Raw genomic sequence first — 17,320 nt, 5'->3', positions numbered from 1 at the left:
AATTGGTAGATGTTGAGTCTGGAGAAGGGGGTGTAGATAGCCTGGGTCACATTATGATCCAAAAAGACGAGGTGTTGGGTGTCTTAAAAAATATTAAGGTAGATAAGTCCCCAGGGCCTGATGGGATCTACCCCAGAATACTGAAGGAGGCTGGAGAGGAAATTGCTGAGGCCTTGACAGAAATCTTTGGATCCTCGCTGTCTTCAGGGGATGTCCCGGAGGACTGGAGAATAGCCAATGTTGTTCCTCTGTTTAAGAAGGGTAGCAAGGATAATCCCAGGAACTACAGGCCGGTGAGCCTTACTTCTGTGGTAGGGAAATTACTGGAGAGAATTCTTCGAGACAGGATCTACTCCCATTTGGAAGCAAATGGACATATTAGTGAGAGGCAGCACGGTTTTGTGAAGGGGAGGTCGTGTCTCACTAACTTGATAGAGTTTTTCAAGGAGGTCACTAAGATGATTGATGCAGGTAGGGCAGTAGATATTGTCTACATGGACTTCAGTAAGGCCTTTGACAAGGTCCCTCGTGGTAGACTAGTACAAAAGGTGAAGTCACACGGGATTAGGGGTGAACTGGCAAGGTGGATACAGAACTGGTTAGGCCATAGAAGGCAGAGGGTAGCAATGGAGGGATGCTTTTCTAATTGGAGGGCTGTGACCAGTGGTGTTCCACAGGGATCAGTGCTGGGACATTTGCTCTTTGTAGTATATATAAATGATTTGGAGGAAAATGTAACTGGTCTGATTAGTAAGTTTGCAGACGACACAAAGGCTGGTGGAATTGCGGATAGCGATGAGGACTGTCTGAGGATACAGAAGGATTTAGATTGTCTGGAGACTTGGGCGGAGAGATGGCAGATGGAGTTTAATCCGGACAAATGTGAGGTAATGCATTTAGGAAGGTCTAATGCAGGTAGGGAATATACAGTGAATGGTAGAACCCTCAAGAGTATTGAAAGTCAAAGAGATCTAGGAGTACAGGTCCACAGGTCATTGAAAGGGGCAACACAGGTGGAGAAGGTAGTCAAGAAGGCATATGGCATGCTTGCCTTCATTGGCCGGGGCATTGAGTATAAGAATGTTGCAGCTGTATAGAACCTTAGTTAGGCCACACTTGGAGTATAGTGTTCAATTCTGGTCGCCACACTACCAGAAGGATGTGGAGGCTTTAGAGAGGGTGCAGAAGAGATTTACCAGAATGTTGCCTGGTATGGAGGGCATAAGCTATGAGGAGCGATTGAATAAACTCGGTTTGTTCTCACTGGAACGAAGGAGGTTGAGGGGCGACCTGATAGAGGTCTACAAAATTATGAGGGGCATAGTCAGAGTGGATAGTCAGAGGCTTTTCCCCAGGGTAGAGGGGCCAATTACTAGGGGGCAAAGGTTTAAGGTGAGAGGGGCAAGGTTTAGAGTAGATGTACGAGGCAAGTTTTTTACGCAGAGGGTAGTGGGTACCTGGAACTCGCTACCGGAGGAGGTAGTGGAAGCAGGGACGATAGTGACATTTAAGGGGCATCTTGACAAATATATGAATAGGATGGGAATAGAAGGATACGGACCCAGGAAGTGTAGAAGATTGTAGTTTAGTCGGGCAGTATGGTCGGCTCGGGCTTGGAGGGCCGAAGGGCCTGTTCCTGTGCTGTACATTTCTTTGTTCTTTGTTCTTTGACCTAATGCTGGATCCAGCACCGTGTTGATATCCCCCCCCATTATCAAGCTTCCTGCCTCCAGGTCCGGAATCCGACCCAGCACGCGCTTCATAAATCCGGCATCATCTCAGTTCAGGGCATATACATTTACCAGTACCACCCACACCCCCTGCAACCTACCGCTCACCATCACGTATCGACCTCCATTAACCACTACACTATTCTTGGCCTCAAACGACACCCGCTTCCCCACCAGTATTGCAACCACTCTGTTCTTCGCGTCTAGCCCCGAGTGGAATACCTGTCCTACCCATCCCTTTCTCAACCTAACCTGGTCTGCCACCTTCAAATGTGTCTCCTGAAGCAAGACAACGTCTACCTTCAGTCCTTTTAAGTGCGCGAATACCCGGGCCCTCTTGATCGGCCCATACAGGCCCCTCACATTCCAAGGTATCAGCCGGATTGGGGAGCTTCTCACCCACCGCCACCCCCCCCCCCCCCCACTGCCCCGACCACTTCTCCTATTTCCAGTTCCCCATTGGCAGCAGTAACCCTATAACCCTATACCCCCCTCCACGCCCCCCCCCCCCACCCTCCCGCTAGATCAGTATCTCTTTTGCTCCCCCCATAATACTCCCGTAAGTCAGCTGACTCCTGCTGACCCCGGCCTCTCCCGCCTTCCCATCGACCCCCCAGTGTGGGAATCCCCCCTCCCCCTCAGTCAGTGTGCGCTCCTCCACCCCCCCCACCGCCTTCCTTCCCTAGTGCGGGAAAAGGCCCGCGCTTTTCTGAGCCGGCCCCGCCCCCTCTGGCGCAGCTCTTTTTGCGGCCTCATCTCAATTCCCCTTTCCCCAGGCCTCCCCTCCCTCCACCACTGGCCGCCCACACTCTCCAAGAGCCTCTCCATCAAATCCCTTCACCCATCCCCCTCCAGCACCCAACCAACCGAACATTCCCACACGCAGTTAAAACCATATATATATACAGCAGACATCCGTCTCACAACCCCAGATTCTCAATTTGAGTCCAACTTTTCAGTCTGTATAAAGCTCCAAGCCTCCTCGGGCGTTTCAAAATAGTGGTGCCGATCTTGGAATGTGACTCACAATCGCGCTGGCTGCAGCATACCGAACTTCACCCCCTTCCGATGTAGCACCGCCTTAGCCCGGTTAAAGCCAGCTCTCTTCTTGGCCATCTCCGCACTCCAGTCCTGGTAAATTCGGATCTCCGTGTTCTCCCACCTTCTGCTCCGCTCTTTCTTGGCCCATCGCAAAACACACTCCATGTCCATGCAGCGGTGAAACCTCACCACTACAGCCCTTGGCGGCTCGTTGGCCTTGGGTCTCCTCGCCAGGACCCGGTGAGCCCCATCTAGCTCCAGGGGGCTCGGGAAGTTTCCCGCACCCATCAGCGAATTGAGCATCGTGCTCACATATGTCCCGTTTTCGGACCCCTCAGCTCCTTCAGGGAGACCCAGAATCCGAAGATTCTTCCTCCTCGACCTATTCTCCAGGTCCTCAAATCTTTCCGCCCACCTCTTATGCAGCGCCTCGTGTGCCTCCACCTTCACCGCCAGGCCCAAGATCTCATCCTCGTTTTCCGAGGCTTTCTGCCGCACCTCCCGGATCGCTGCCCCCTGGGCCTTCTGGGTCTCCACTAGTTTCTCAATCGCACCCTTCATTGGCGCTAGCATTTCGGTTTTCAGCTCCTCAAAGCAGCGTCTGAGAAACCCCTGCTGCTCCTGCGACCACAGCGCCCATGCTGCTTGGTCGCCACCCGCCGCCATTTTGCTTTTTCTCCCTCTCACTTTCCGCTGCTCCAAGATCACTTTTTGCACCGCTCCACTCCTGGTCTAATCCATATACTGCCGGGGGGGACCTTGCTGTCACCTTCCCACACTGGAAGCCATCGACCAATTGCCGTTGGGGCCCCTCTAGTGAGCCCAAAAGTCCGTTCTTGGCGGGAGCTGCCGAGCGTGCGACCTACCTAGGCATAGCCGCAACCGGAAGTCCAGGATAGACCTTTAAGGATACGCATTCTTCCTATAGCTTCTGTCAACCATTCAGGTAGAAAACTAATTATGAATCAATAGTAAATTTTAAGCATTCAAATTTTCAGCTGGTTCCATTGGCTGTCAAAATCTCCTCGGCAGATAGATAGAAAGAGTATTTCTGAGATAAATTAGAGGGTAAGATCCCAATGAAATAGGATTTACAATCAGATAGGTCAAGATAAAGCAGAGCTAAAAAATAAAGGTGGCAGGCTGTGGAAATGTTGCTTGATAGAACAGTGAACCAGAGTTCAAAATATGTCAGAATGAGACAAAAGGAAATAATCTGTGAGGGAGGCATCCTGCTGTTAGAACTGGGATGTGCCTAGAGAATAGAGCTGGCTCCTGATCTGATCCTTAGGTTGCACCTAGGAGTTATATTTAAACACCCAGGACAAGCATTGTATAAGAAAAATGGGTTTCAGTCACTTTGGAGTTAGTTAGGTTAAAGGATAATGTGTTTCTGATTGTATAGTTAAACAGGATAGGGCTCAGTTTAAGAAATACTTGATCCTGTAGAGTGTTTAAGTTGGATGTGCTGTTCTACGATGGATGCTGAATGAAAGGATTTGTTCTTTACATAAAAATGGAGGAATTGTATTCACAGGAGTTTCATGAGGGGCATTGCGTTGCATAAGAATATTTAATTCATAATTTAATTCATAATTTGTGCTGCAATGATGCTTACAGCAATCCGAAGATTCTTAAGTATAAGTCATTCTCAAACACCTTGGCGGATACTGTACAGACAGCTGTGGCTGCTTGAAACAATTCACTGCAATCAAAGTGGACTGTGGTTGTAACGTTCATAGCTATAGTCAGACCGATAATACCATAAGACATAGGAGCAGAATTAGGCCACTCAGCCCATCAAGTCTGCTCCGCCATTCAATCATGGATGATATTTTTCTCATCCCTATTCTCCTGCCTTCTCCCCATAACCCCTGATCCCCTTATTAATCAAGAACCTGTCTATCTCGGTCTTAAAGACACTCAGTGATTTGGCCTCCACAGCCTTCTGCGGCAAAAAGTTCCACAGACTCATCACCAGTGGGCTAAACAGCTGGCTTGCAATGCAGAACAAGGCCACCAGCGCGGGTTCAATTCTCGTATCGGCCTCCCCGAACAGGCGCTGGAATGTGGCGACTAGGGGCTTTTCACAGTAACTTCATTGAAGCCTATTTGTGACAGTAAGCGAATAATATTATCGTCTGGCTGAAGAAATTCCTCATCTGTGTTTCTTTATTCTGAGATGGTGTCCTCTGGTTCTAATTTTTCCGACAAGTGGAAACATCCTCTCCACATCCACTCTATCCAGACCTCTCAGTATCCTGCAAGTTTCAATAAGATCCCCCCTCATCCTTCTAAACTCCAATGAGTACAGACCCAGAGTCCTCAACCATTCCTCATATGACAAGCTGTTCATTCCAGGGATCATTCTTATGAACCTCCTCTGGACCCTTTCCAAAGCCAGCATATCTTTCCTTAGATACGGGCCAAAAACTGCTCACAATACTCCAAATGGGGTCTGACCAGAGCCTTATACAGCCTCAGAAGTGCATTCCTGGTCTTGTATTCTAGCCCTCTTGACATGAATGCTAACACTGCATTTGCCTTCTTAACTGCCGACTGAATCTGCGCGTTACCCTTAAGAGAATCATGAACAAGGACTCCCAAGTCCTTTTGTGCTTCTGATTTCCGAAGCTTTTCCTCATTTAGAAAATAGTCTGTGCCTAGATTCCTTCTTTCAAGTGCATTATTTCACACTTTTCCACATTGTATTTCATTTGCCACTTCATTGCCCACTCTCCTAGCTTGTCCATATCCTCCTGCAGCCATTTTGCTTCCTCAGTACTACCTGACCCTCGACAGATCTTTGTATTATCTGCAAACTTAGCAACAGTGCTTTCAGTTCCTTCTTCCAGATCATTAATGTATATTGTGAAAAGTTGTTGTCGCAGCACAGACCCCTGAGGCACAACACTAGTCACCGGCTGCCATCCTGAAAAAGATTCCTTTATCGCCACTCTCTGCCTTCTGCCAGTCAGCCAATCCTCTATCCATGCCAGGATCTTACCCTTAACACCATGGACTCTGAACTTATTTAACAATCTCCAATGCGGCACAATGTCAAAGGCCTTCTGGGAATCTAAATAAATCACGTCCACTGGTTCTCCTTTGTCTAACTTCCTTGTTACCTCCTCAAAGAACTCTAACAGATTTGTCAGACATGACCTCTCTTTGACAAAGCCGTGCTGATTCAATGCTATTTTGTCTGTGTGGAAAGAAGATTATTAGTGCAACTCCTCATGCTTTGATTGAAACAATTCATCCACTGGCTCTTTGTGAAGTGAAATCTTCCAACACAGAGCTCTTGGTAGGATATGTGCTGAAAACAGCAACAGCCAAACTCGTGGCACCACGGTTGCTGCAGAGGGGAGGGTTGATAAATGTGACAGTGCAGTGCAGGGGATTCAATTGTATGGGGAATAGACAGGCGTTTCTGTGGCCGCAAACAAGACTCCAGGATGGTGTGTTGCCTCCCTGGTGCTAGGGTCAAGGATGTCTCGGAGCGGGTACAGGACATTCTAGAGGGGGAGGGTGAACAGCCAGTGGTCGTGGTACACATCGGTACAAACGACATAGGTAAAAAAAGGGATGAGGTCCTAAAAGCAGAATACAGGGAGCTAGGAAGGAAGTTAAGAAATCGGATCTCGAAGGTCGTGATCTCAGGATTACTACCGGTCCCATGTGCTAGTCAGAGTAGAAATTACAGGATATATAGGATGTATACGTGGCTGAAGGGATGGTGTCAGGGGGAGGGTTTCATATTCCTGGGGCATTGGGACCGGTTCTGGGGGAGGTGTGACCTGTACAAACCGGACGGGTTCCACCTGGGCAAGACTGGAACTGATGTCCTAGGGGGGCTGTAGTACCCTCAATAACGACGCTAGAGAGTAAAACAGTAAAGAAGGCTTTAATAAGCTAAGAACTAACCTGGTGCCGAGATGGGTGCTTGCTGGGTGCTGTCTGCAAGGCGGCCCCTTATATCCGACTACCAGGTGGGCGGAGCCGGAGGCGGAGTCCCCCAGGGTTCCAAGCCCGGTCTTAAAGGGGACATCACCTTACATGATGAGAAGGGTACAGTAATACAATAACCATTCATCCCATTACCCCTTGTTTAAAAAAACGAAGTCCATCAGGTCCCGGAGCCGTCAGCCAAGGTGGAAGTGAGACCCCGGAGGTGGACGTCCTGGGGAAGACAAACAAGCAGTTGTGAGGGTTCTCATTCATGGCCGTGCAGAGGAGCGACCTAGTGGAGTTACTACCGGTCCCATGTGCTAGTCAGAGTAGAAATGACAGGATATCAGCATTGGGTAGGACTTCCTGCCAGCGGGTGGTTGGGAGACGTCTCGACCGTAGGGCCAGAAGGACAGCCTTCCAAAGTGTTGTGTTCTTCCTCTCCACCTGCCTGTTTCCCCGCGGGTTATAACTGGTTGTTCTGCTCGAGGCGATGCCTTTGCTGAGCAGATATTAACGCAGTTCATCGCTCATGAATGATATACCCCAGTCGCTGTGGATATAAGCGGGGAAACCAAACAGGGTGAAGATGCTGTGCAGTGCCTTTATCACAGTGGCTGAGGTCATGTCGGGACAGGGGATGGCGAATGGGAAGTGGGAGAACTCGTCGCTCAAAGAAGTGTGGTTTGCACTCCACGCAGATCTGGCAAGCCCTGGTCATGGCCTTGACCTCCTTGGTTGAGTAAGGTAGGTTGCGGGACTTGATAAAGTGGACGAGCCGGGTAACCTCCGGGTGACAGAGGTCATTGTGGATGGCGTGCAGGCGGTCCTCCTGCGCGTTGGCACACGTGCCGTGGGACAGGGAATCTGGGGGCTCGTTGAGCTCCCCTGGACGATACTTGATATCGTACGTGTAGGTGGAGAGTTCAATCCACCACCTCAAAATGTTATCGTTTTTTATTTTGCCCCGTTGTGCGTTATCAAACATGAAGGCTACCGACCGTTGGTCAGTGACGAGGGTGAATCTCCTACCGGCTAGGTAGTGTCTCCAGTGCTGCACAGCCTCCACAATGGCTTGTGCCTCCTTCTCGACTGCAGAATGCCGAATCTCAGAGGCGATGAGAGTCCGGGAGAAGAACGCTACTGGTCTGCCTGCCTGGTTGAGGGTAGCAGCCAGGGCAATGTCTGACGCATCGCTCTGGATACATGGATAGTTTCACCCACCGCGTGCATAGCGGCTTGATGATGTCGGCCTTGATGCGGCTGAAGGCCGATCGGGCCTCAGCCGACAGGGGAAATATCGTGGTCTGTATGAGTGGGCGGGTTTTGTCCACATATTTGGGGACCCACTGGGCGTAATAGGAGAAAAACCCCAAGCACCGTTTGAGGGCCTTGAGGCTACGGGGGAGGGGAAGTTCCTTAAGTCGGGGTCGGGACCTAGGACCCCATTTTCCACGATATAGCCGAGGATGGCGAGCCGGGTTGTGTGGAAAACGCATTTTTCCTTGTTATAGGTCAGGTTGAGGGCTCGAGCGGTCTGGAGGAACTTTTCGAGGTTCGCGTCATGGTCCTGCTGATCATGGCTGCAGATGGTGACGTTGTCCAAGTACAGGTATGTAGCCCGCAAGCCGTACTGATCCACCATTTGGTCCATCGCACTCTGGAAGACGGAGACCCCATTTGTGACGCCGAAGTGGTCCCTGAGGAAGTGGAAGAGCCGGCCGGCTGCTTCGAAGGCAGTATAGGGGCAGTCGTTCGGTCGGATAGGGAGCTGGTGGTAGGCGGATTTAAGATCGACCGTGGAGAATACCCGGTATTGGGCGATCCGATTTACCATTTCTGCTATGCGAGGAATGGGATACGCATTGAGCTGCGTGAAGCGGTTTATGGTCTGGCTATAATCCACGACCACCCGTTTCTTTTCCCCGGACAGGACTACCACCACTTATGCTCTCCAGGGGCTGTTGCTAGCCTCGATGACCCCTCTCCCAGTAAACGCTGGACCTCTGACTTGATAAAAGTCATGTCTTGGGCACTGTACTGCCGGCTCCAGGTGGCGACGGGCTTACAGTCGGGAGTGAGGTTCTCAAATAGAGAGGGGTTGCGACTTTCAGTGTCGCAAGGCTGCATACCGTGAGGGGGGGCAAGGGTCCGCCAAACTTCAGTGTTAGGCTTCGATGGCTGCACTGTAAATCTAGTCTGAGCAGCAGGGGGGGCGCAGAGGTGAGGAAGGATATACAGTTTGAAACGGGTGTATTCGGCGCCCTGGAGTGAGAGATCCACAATACAATACCCCTTGATTTGGACCGAGTGCGACCCGGAGGCGAGGCCTATGGTTTGGGACACGGGATGGGTGCGCAAGGAGCAGCGCCTTACCGTTTCTGGATGAATAAAGCTCTCCGTGCTCCCAGAGTCGAAAAGGTATGGGGTGTCGCGCCCGTTGACCTGGACCTGCATCATAGAGTTCTGCATGTGTCTTGGCCGCGTTTGGTCGAGGGTGTGCGCTCCCAGTTTCGGGTAGTCCGAGTCCTCAGCCGAGTTGGATTCATAAAATGACCGCCGACGTCGGTCGCACGTGTCGGGTCGAGAAGATGGCCGCCGTCAAGATGGCTACCCCCATGATTCGCATGAGGCAGATAATGCGTCAGAAGGGGGCGTGTCGGGTTGTTGTGCAGCCGCGTTGTGAGGCCTGCGGGCCTGTGAGCCTGATTTTCGGGCCTGCTGTTCTTTGTGTTTCTAGCCCTTGGGCCTGGCCAGGCAGACCTTCGCAAAATGCCCCTTCTTCCCGCAGTCGCTGCAGATGGCGGAGAGGGCTGGGCAGCATGGGCGTGGGTGCTGGCCCTGCCCACAGAAATAGCAAAGTGTGCCCCCGGTCTGGGTGGGTCACCGCGCGGCGCAGGCCCGTAACGTCGCCACGTCCGGGGAAGTCCGAGGGGGGCTCGCAGAGTCCACGGTGTACGTGCCTAAATTATGTCGAGCCACATCCTGCGAGGTGGCGAGCGTTAGCGGGTCCTGGAGGTCTTTTGCCCCATTTTCGAGTAGTCACTGCCGGATGTAGATCGAGCGGATGCCGGACACAAAAGCGTCTCTGATGTGCAGGTTCATATGGATTTCCCCCGTCACATCCTGTTGATTACAGTTCCTGGCGAGCGTGGTGAGTTTTTCTACGAATTTGTCCAGCATTTCCCCCGAGCACTGCCGGGAGGTAGAGAGCAGATGCCGGGCATGTACCTCATTGATGGCTTTGACAAACTGCTTGCATAGTATCTCAACCGCATCTTCGTAGGTAGTCGCCTTTTTGAGCATGGCGGAGATTCTGTGGCTCACCCGGGCGTGGAGTAGGCACAGCTTGCGTGGCCCCAGGATGGGAGTCTCTGAGGAGTCCAGGTAGGCCTCGAAGCATCGGAGCCAGTATTTAAAATTTTCCTTTGCCTCCGGTGTCCGTGCTTCCAGATTGAGCTTCTCTGGTTTTAGGCCTGCGTCCATCCTGATGTAGTTCAGCTTATTAAATTGTAGTACCCTCAATAACAAGACAGTAAAATGGTAAAGAAGGCTTTAATAAGCTAAGAACTAGCCTGGTGCCGAACCGGGTGCTTACTGGGTGCCGCCTGCAAGGCGGCCGCTTATATACGATCCCCAGGTGGGCAGAGCGGGAGGCAGAGTCCCCCAGGGTTCCAAGCCCGGTCTTAAAGGGGACATCACATTACATGATGACAAGGGTACAGTAATACAATAACCATTCATCACAGGGGCTATTTGCTAGAGCGGTTGGGGAGTGTTTAAACTAATGTGGCAGGGGCTGGGAACCGATGCAGGAAGTCGGAAGGTAGTAAAACAGGGACAGAAACAAAAGGCAGTAAGGAGGAAAGTGTAAGGCAGAGAAGCCATAGTCAAAAATCAAAAAGGGCAACAGTACAAGGTACAGTGACTGAGGGGAGCTCAGTGAATAGGTCCAGTAATACTAAAAGGAATAAAATGGGAAGTAAAAACATAAATCGAAAGCGACGCGGCAGGTTGTTACATGAAGATATGGGTTCAACAACAAGGAAAATTAGGAGAAATTAAGAGGAGAAATAATTTAGGAGAGGTTACAGATCAAGGTGTTAAGATTCAAAACAGAGATATAAAAACAAACATAAGTGTACTTTCCCCAAATGCTCGGAGTATTCGGAATAAGGTAAATGAGTTGCTGGCGCAAATCATCATGAATGACTATGATTTAGTGGCCATTACTGAAACATGGTTAAAGGATGGTCACGACTGGGAGTTAAATATCCAAGGGTATCAGACTATTCGGAAGGACAGAGTGGATGGTAAGGGAAGTGCTGTAATTCTGTTATTTAAGGATGACATCCGGGCAATAGTAAGGGATGACATCGGTGCTATGGAGGGTAAGGTTGAATCCATTTGGGTGAAAATCAGGAACAGTAAGGCGAAAAGTCACTGATAGGAGTAATCTATGGGCCACCAAATAGTAACATTATAGTGGGGCAGGCAATAAACAAAGAAATAACTGATGCATTTAGAAATGGTACAGCAGTTATCATAGGGGATTTTAATCTACATATCGATTGGTTTAACCAGGGCGGTCAAGGCAGCCTTGAGGAGGAGTTTATAGAATGTATCCGTGATAGTTTCCTAGAACATTATGTAATGGAACCTACGAGGGAACAAGCGGTCCTAGATCTGGTCCTGTGTAATGAGACAGGATTGATTAATGATCTCATAGTTAGGGATCCTCTCGGAAGAAGCGATCACAATTTGGTGGAATTTAAAATACAGATGGAGGGTGAGAAGGTAAAATCAAACACTAGTGATTTTGCTTAAACAAAGGGGATTATAATGGGATGAGAGAAGAGCTAGCTAAGGTAGACTTGGAGCAAAGACTTTCTGGTGAAACAGTTGAGGAACAGTGGAGAACCTTCCAAGCGATTTTTCAGTGCTCACTAAAGATTTATACCAACAAAAAGGAAGGACGGTAGAAAGAGGGAAAATCGACCGTGGATATCTAAGGAAATAAGGGAGAGTATCAAATTGAAGGAAAAAGCATACAAAGTGGCAAAGATTAGTGGGAGACTAGAGGACTGGGAAATCTTTAGGGGGCAACAGAAAACTACTAAAAAAGCTATAAAGAAGAGAAAGATAGATTATGAGAGTAAACTTGCTCAGAATATAAAAACAGATAGTAAACGTTTCTACAAATATATAAAACAAAAAAGAATGGCTAAGATAAATATTGGTCCTTTAGAGGATGAGAAGAGAGATTTACTAATGGGAGGTGAGGAAATAGCTGAGGAACTGAACAGGTTTTTTGGGTCGGTCTTCACAGTGGAAGGCACAAATAACATGCCAGTGACTGATGGAAATGAGGCTATGACAGGTGAGGACCTTGAGATGATTGTTATCACTAAGGATGTAGTGATGGGCAAGCTAATTGGGCTGAAGGTAGACAGGTCTCCTGGCCCTGATGGAATGCATCCCAGAGTACTAAAAGAGATAGTTGGGAAATTGCAAATGCACTAGTGATAATTTACCAAAATTCACTAGACTCTTGGGTGGTCTCAGCAGATTGTAAATTAGCAAACGTGACACCACTGTTTAAAAAAGGAGGTAGGCAGAAAGTGGGTAATTATAGGCCAGTTATCTTAACTTCGGTAGTAGGGAAGATGCTGGAATCTATCATTAAGGAAGAAATAGCGAGGCATCTGGATGGAAATTATCCCATTGGGCAGGCGCAGCATGGGTTCATGAAGGGCAGGTTGTGCCTAACTAATTTAGTGGAATTTTTTGAGGACATTACCAGTGCGGTAGATAACGGGGAGCCAATGGATGTGGTATATCTGGATTTCCAGAAAGCCTTTGACAAGGTGCCACACAAAAGGTTGCTGCATAAGATAAAGATGCATGGCATTAAGGGTAAAGTAGTAGCATGGAGAGAGGATTGGTTCATGAATAGGAAGCAAAGAGTGAGAATTAATGGGTGTTTCTCTGGTTGGCAATCAGTAGCTAGTGATGTCCCTCAGGGATCAGTGTTGCACCCACAATTGTTCACAATTTACATAAATGATTTGTAGTTGGGGACAACAGGCAATGTGTCCAAGTTTGCAGATGACACTAAGATGAGTGGTAACGCAAAAAGTGCAGGGGATGTCTGCAGAGGGATTTGGATAGGTTAAGTGAATGGGCTAGGGTCTGGCAGATGGAATACAATATTGACAAATGTGAGGTTATCCATTTTGGTAGGAATATCAGCAAAAGGGATTATTATTTAAATGGTAAAATATTAAAACATGCTGCTGTGCAGAGACCTGGGTGTGCTAGTGCATGAGTCACAAAAAGGTGGTTTACAGGTGAAACAGTTTATTAAGAAGGCAAATGGAATTTTGTCCTTCATTACTAGAAGGATGGAATGTAAGACTAGGGAGGTTATGCTGCAATTGTATAAGGTGTCAGTGAGGCCACACCTGGAGTATTGTGTTCAGTTTTGGTCTCCTTACCTGAGAAAGGACGTACTGGCGCTGGAGGGTGCGTAGAGGAGATTCACTAGGTTAATCCCAGAGCTGAAGGGGCTGGATTACGAGGAGAGGTGGAGTAGGCTGGGACTGTTGGAATTTAGAAGGATGAGGGGGGATCTTATAAAACATAGAAAATTATGGAGGAAATAGATAGGATAGATGCAGGCAGGTTGTTTCCACTGGCGGGTCAAAGCAGAACTAGGGGGCATAGCCTCAAAATAAGGGGAAGTAGATTTAGGACTGAGCTTAGGAGGAACTTCTTCACCCAAATGGTTGTGAATCTATGGAATTCCCTGCCCAGTGAAGCAGTTGAGGCTCCTTCATTAAATGTTTTTAAGATAAAGATAGATAGTTTTTTGAAGAATAAAGGGATTAAGGGTTATGGTGTTCGGGCCGGAAAGTGGAGCTGAGTCCACAAAAGATCAGCCATGATCTCATTGAATGGCGGAGCAGGCTCGGGAGGCTAGATGGCCTACTCCTGCTCCGAGTTCTTATGTTCTTATGTTCTTATGTTTATTCTTCAGAGAAGGGGATGATATTTTGAAGGGCAGGTCCTCCAATCTGAGCTGATCCTGGCAATATGTATTGCTAGGTATGTCTGATACTTCCTGAAAGGGCCCGTCCCTTTTTTCCCTTACTTTATTTTGTTGTTATCATTTTGATCCATGGATGCGAAATGGACATATATCCTGAAGTCAATCAGGGGGAGTGAGGAATTCAAAAGTTACAAATGAGAACACCGTATTAGTTTTGAACCGAAGAACTCAGACCTTTTGGCACCCAAAAGGTCGTCAGGACTCAGTTTGATCAGTGGACTGGTGGCTTACTTACTTACTATTTTACACCCCTCTTTTCGACTCTGTGTTTGTCTGTCTTGTGTGTGTAGAGGGTGGGATGAGTTTAAGTGTGCGGGTTAGGAATTGGATAATAGTTAATCGGCTGTATTTGCTGGATATTTAATTCTAGTTATTTTTATTTTTCGACATAATTGTGCTCAGATTTACACGGTTGGTGATTGTAGTTATTGGACAGCTCAGGACCAAAGATTTTGGATGTTTTTCTCAGAAATATTTATTAATTTCAATTATGTTGCGACCCCGTATCTAGTGGGGCTGAAATTGACTTCGCAGTAGCCAAGAGGGCGCAGCACTTCTGCTAAATTATAAGCAATGGTTATGTTTGCTGCAATCAAACTGCTGAAAGGAGAAACTGACACCACGCAACTCAAGGAGGTGCCTGCAGAAGATCCAAATTCTTAGCCACTGCAGTTAATGGTAGGAGGTCTTGTGATACAGTGGGTAACCTCTCTGCCACTGATCCAGAAGCTCTGGGTTCAAGTCCGACCCCAGGACTTGATGGCCAAGGAAGGTGCATTCATAATGCGGCCAAGCGGGTTCAGCGCCAATCTGAAAATCCTTCCAACGTGCAAATGGCTGGCAATAAGAGCAAGTGAGATTCCTCGTCAACCAGGCTGATGTAGAGTGGCGCCCCTCAAACTACAAGCCTCTGGCGACAGATTACTGACCTGTCCCAGGAATACCTAGTTATGGAAAGAAACTAAAGTCTGCCTTAGTGCACCGCCATAGTTAATGGCTCTATTTATGCTGCACACAATGGATCTTTGCTGTGGTATAGCTGATAGTCCAATGTATGCTGTAATTAATTGTTTTGTCTATATTGTAGTTGATTGCTCCAGGTTATAGCTGACGGCTCTATCCATGCTATAGTTGATGGAACTATCAGCTGTGCCATAGGAGGAACAATCTATGCTATAGTCGATTTCTGCAAGTTATAGCTGATTAATCTATCTAGGCTATGGCTGATTTATTCTCCAGGGCTCTATTCTTTACCAATTCTTCTTCTTTATGCCATTGAGAACTTGCCTGTTCATTGCAAAACACTTTCTTTTCTTTCATCGATGATTCTTCTCTACATTAATCAACCTCTTGAGAGCTACGCACTGTCAGTATTCACAACTTGGTAACTGAATTAATTTTGCTGATAAAATCTTTGTTTCTTTTGCTTCTTTGGTGACAAGAGTTTTGTGTACAACTCAAAGTGTAACTGTTCACAATCACTTCCTTACTTTGACTTTGATATCTTCGAGCTTTGTCCTCTATCTTTATCAGCATTACTGTGTCCAGAAATGGAACTCTTATATCCCATCCATTGCTGAAACTTTCTTTTCGCATCTTGAATATTTTCATTCCCCTCAAGAGGTCATTGAACTCCTTAAATTCCTAATAACTGATTTGAACATTGGTTATATACCCGTTAAGTCTCTTTTGCTCTTCACTCATGCTCCTGAATAAGATTTAAGAGACATGGTCCACTGATAGACTCACTTATATCTGCCATCTGAACTCTCATTGTTCAAGCTATCTGGGCCTTTCCTAGTTTCATGAGTTTACCATGGTCAGCACTCCTTTCAATATTGCCCTTTTCTGGTTTTAAGTGCAAATTACTCGATTCTCTGTGTTCCTCCTATTGTGCTGAATGACTCAGTCAGGTGTTGAATAAACTAAAGCCAGCATTGAAAAATATAAATTCCAATATTAGATTGATAGCCTAGAATTGTGAAATTATTTTAATATATCAGGGAGAAACTAAACCAACCTTTATCTTTTTGGAGTTTTTTGATCAATGGCTAAGCCTACTTGTGACAATAAGTGATTATTATTATTATTACTACTATTATTATTATTATTGATTTCCCTTAAATAAATTGAATGAGATCCAAATTGTTCAGCTATACATTATCTATGTCTTGATGCTACTCCGTATCCCCTTCAGACTTTTTAGACTTAATTTTAATGATTGATACCTTAAATATACAAAATATAACTTTTACAAAATTCATTAATCGTTATTTTCCCATGGCTGTAGGATTATTGTGTAAAGTAAGACATCTGAGAGATCTATTTCAAATAGCAAGGGGCCTGTAAAGTTTGAAAGAACAAAAGAGGTCAGCAGGGGTGATTGGGACATTGAGTGGAGTTTAATTTACTTCATTTTAGATAATTCAATATTTGGAACTATATAAACATATGTCTGGCCAGAAGTGGGGCCTGGCTTGAGGCAGTGGTAGATTAAATCATTGGGTGATTAAGTAGCGTGATTAGCTGTTAAATAGTTTGTGTGATTTGCTGCTCATTGAATAGCTGTTTTCTTTCCTCAAAGCCGATTAGGTGCAAGTTAAGACAAAGCATTGTTTTTGAGGCCTACAAAAAGAGAAGCCACACAATGCCTGCTTATCTGCACTCTGAGTGCCTGCTTGGCTAAATGAGAGTGCTTTTGGAGTTAGGGGGAAACCGGGAGAAGGTGAAGCTAAAGAGACTGAGTGCGGAGCTCAGTCTCAGTCCAGGCAGAAGCGCAGTACAGCTGAGTTTCAGAGACACCAAGATCAGATTTACAGTGAAGCAGTCGTGAGTTTAAAATGTTTTTTTTTGGAGGAAGGAATTAACTGAGAAACAGCACAAACAAGTGACAGTCAGGGTCATTAGAATAAAACAATATAAGTAAACAAAGTTCGGAAGAGAGCGGGTAAATGGAGTTGAAATCAGCCATGATTGAATGGTGGAGTGGACTCGATGGGTCGAATGGCCTTACTTCCGCTCCTATGTCTTATGGTCTTATGGTCTTATGGAAAGGGAACTAAAGTTAGCATAAGGGAGGTAAGTAAATAGTATTCTTATGGAGACTAATTTTTTTATTAAAAAGGGAGTAAACAAGGTGCTTAAGGGTAGTCATGCCAGGAGAGTTTACATCCATGATGTGCTCCTTCTGTGCTTTGTGGCAAATCATGGAAGCTTCAGTTGTCCCTGGTGACCAGCGTTCAGGGACTGAGTCCAACTGCAACAACTGGCAAAGCTCATTTCGGAGCTGGAGCTGAGGGTGGATTCACTGTGGAGGGTGGGGGCCCCTCAGCTGGGGGACAGGACGCTTGGCTGGGACAGGAGACCCTCCGCAGGGTGAATCACCATGGGAGGGTGGGGAGCAACCGGGGGAGGGGAACAGCTCACGGCACCACCATGCCAACCCCCGAGTCATATGTACCTGTTCCGGGGCAACCCTTGTCCCTCC

Source organism: Scyliorhinus torazame, chromosome 2 (assembly GCF_047496885.1).
Source record: "Scyliorhinus torazame isolate Kashiwa2021f chromosome 2, sScyTor2.1, whole genome shotgun sequence".
Taxonomy (NCBI): Eukaryota; Metazoa; Chordata; class Chondrichthyes; order Carcharhiniformes; family Scyliorhinidae; genus Scyliorhinus; species Scyliorhinus torazame.
Note: the sequence above shows the minus strand (reverse complement) of the source record.